This window comes from Gavialis gangeticus, unplaced genomic scaffold, assembly GCF_001723915.1.
Source record: "Gavialis gangeticus isolate Ggan-Ray unplaced genomic scaffold, GavGan_comp1, whole genome shotgun sequence".
NCBI classification, from domain to species: domain Eukaryota; kingdom Metazoa; phylum Chordata; order Crocodylia; family Gavialidae; genus Gavialis; species Gavialis gangeticus.
The window spans coordinates 152,004,587-152,007,599 of NW_017729024.1; the positions used below are offsets into that span (position 1 = coordinate 152,004,587).

General features: G+C 38.6%; 1 long non-coding RNA gene across 1 annotated transcript in view; it reads right to left on the bottom strand.

Moving 5' to 3' along the window:
- LOC109297841 overlaps positions 1-3,013 on the bottom strand; it is a 28,919-nt gene that overhangs the window by 24,424 nt on the left and 1,482 nt on the right. The gene's annotated exons all lie outside the window — the stretch shown is intronic.

Genomic DNA, 3,013 nt, shown 5'->3' on the forward strand with positions numbered 1-3,013 from the left:
TTGTACCATCACTGTCATTCACGATTCCTTGAGTTGCTTCGGAAGCATTGTCTCTGAGAATGACTATCTGGCCCAAATCTACTCTCATTCAAGTCACTGGCAAAATTCCTATCAACTAGCAAAGACACAGGACTGGATCCCTTGACTGCAAGGGGTATACATACCTCTAATTACACTGTGTGCAGCATATGGTCACAAGTGCTATCCAGCATTCCAAAATGAATAGAAGAGGCTGGTGACTTCAGTGAGTGAATTGACTAAAATGCTACACCGTGACTTACGCAGAAATGACTTAAAACACCAGAGAAAGATACTACTGTGGGGGAAATCACAGTAGGCAAATGCAGTCTTCTCACCTTGAGATACTCCTGATATTCAAGAATAAAAGTGAATCTAACACCAGGGACACTTGCATTTTAAACCGGGGGAATCTCTCCATTGATCAAAAATTAAAAAGACAAGCATCTGTTTCAAGCATGTGTGGTTCACAGCTCTTATGACTATTTCCGATTAAAAATCATGTACGTGCTTCATTTTCCAACACTCCTAGAAAAACTGATAAATCAAAAAGCATCCTTAAAAATGTTTTCTACTCTGCACATGTTTTTGAAAAGAGCTTTGTGTGTTTCACTGCTGGTGAGGCAATGTTACTTAACATTTAGAAAAACATAGGAAATAAAGCTATACACGAATCTAAAAGACGTTGTAGGCAAAAAGAAACAGTTTTAGAGGTAGTAGGTACCATTCTACTCTAGGACCTGGACTGAAGGTAGTTCCTTTTCAAATTTAGCAGTGGAACAATTAATAAAGGAACCCATTAAGGTCTGATTGTTGCTGCTAAAAAGGAAGGTTGAATTTCAGTCCTTTGAAGTAACTGAGAATGATTCAGGCCTCATTACAGAGATATAATCTACATTCATACATTTATGTTAGTGATTCAAATCTATTGGGACAGATTGAATTCCGTTAAATAGTGCATCTTTCCTGTGGAACTTTTCTCAGGCTTTCTCAGGCTAACCTAAGAGGTGACCTAACAATACAAAGTAGTGGGGTATTTAGGGATTCAACTGTGCTATAAAAGAAAGGCTATACAGCAAGTAGAAAAAAGAATGAGATATAATCTAAAAAGCTATGTCAGCTTTTCATTTGGGTTCTGTTTTGTAAATGCCCTCCCTGTCATCACACGGTATAGAAAAGGGCTCTATGTGTTGTAGTCGTTTTAAGTATTGCACTGAGTATTGCACCTGCCAGAGTCAGATTTAACATGGAATTCTGGACATGCAGCTTTATTTTTGCACAAATTAGAAATAGGTCTAAGCAGAATTTCTCACTTGAGCAGAAAGTTCTTTAGTGTGGCTTCAAAAGAATGAGACTGATTTTTTAAAAAGTAGGAAAAAAGACCATCCTTTTGCAAATTCACTGATACTTTTCCTTGCCAGCTCAGAAAAATTAAAATATCGAGTTGCTGCATTTTGTGACATCTGACAGCAAAAAGGGCACTTATTTGACTGCTTCACAAAATATACCATTTAAAAGACTCGGATTTTTAATTACATGTCATCTAAAATTTCAGCAATCAGCTGAACATCTCTTGCTGAAATTCCTCAGAAAACCTTATGGCCTATCTTTCAGGATTCATGCCGGCACGTATAAACTGTGAAAATTGAAATTAGGATTGTGGGCCACATTAAAAGAGTTATCAAACATTCATTTTAGAGCAGGCTTATGCTTTTCATTCGCTTTTTGTTTCCTTCTTTCAATTTAGCAAAGTTACAAAATAGTGATTGAACAAAGTTACAAAATAACTCCTGAATCAAATTAAACCCAAAAAGTTTCTGAAGTGTTTACCACAGGGTCCAAGTATGAAGAATAAATATTCTGAAGTAGCATAAACAATGCCATAAAACATACTGATTCACTGGTTTCATTTTAAGGCGGTTTAAATGTCACCCCCTTAAACCAAGACCATAAATTTAAAAGCGGACTCTTTCCGAACAGAGTACACAGCAGAACTGGAGAAAATCATTTCTAATTTTCTGCCAGGAAGTTAACAATATATTTAAGAACCCAACCTAAGAAGTCAATCTACCCTTAGAATTATTTGTCTTTTCTGTATTCTTCTGTTGGGAGCCAGAGTAATAATAAATGCACACTATACTGGCAAACTATACTCCATGTTATTCCCCTTCCAGTGCACCTATCCCAAGCAAACCACATAACTGTTTTTTCATATAAAGTAAGTTTCCTTCTCCACTCTTCTCTTGGCTTATTCATAACCATTGCATTGCCTTTGATTGTTTTACAGGCATGCATAAGGATGCACGCTGTCCTTCCCTTGTCTGAGCAGAGGGAACCTCGGAGGCCTTATTACTGTCTATACATTCAATACGTCACAAAGGAGCCTGGTCACTGCTAGTAAATGCCATAACTCGGGACAAGAGCAGTGTTTGCATCTGTCAGGACAGTCACTGCGACATGGCAGGTCCATTGGAAGCTCTGGCCAGGACTCCAACTTCTGCAGAGTCAAAAAACAGGAACACCAGGCACCCCTGGCCAAGGAGAACAGTTTGAAAAATGGCTTTTGAATAGTTTTAAAAATGGAAAATATGCCTCTTTCTGGCCAAGGAAATTGCCTTATGCAGAAAAGGGGGGTATGTGTGTGTGGGGGGAGATGGCACAACGTTCAGCCAGATTTTATGGGGAAACCTTTGCAATCCCAATAAAAGCCCCTTTTGCTTTGATGTCAGACTCATAATTCAGTAAATGACTCATGTTAGCAATTAGAAAATGGTCATTTAGGTCCCTGATTTCATGGGAGACAAGGAGGGCGAGGGAAGGAGAGACACGATAAATCTTGAGAGGCTTAAAAGGAAGAGCAGGCTCAAGTGTGAACTTTTTATTTCAGCAACGGAAGCAAGAAATCAATGATTCATTAAAGGAGCAGAGAGACCTCCATGGAAGCTGGCAGAGGGGAAGGAAAGGGAGCTAATTATGTCTCTTCCTTTTTACTCTC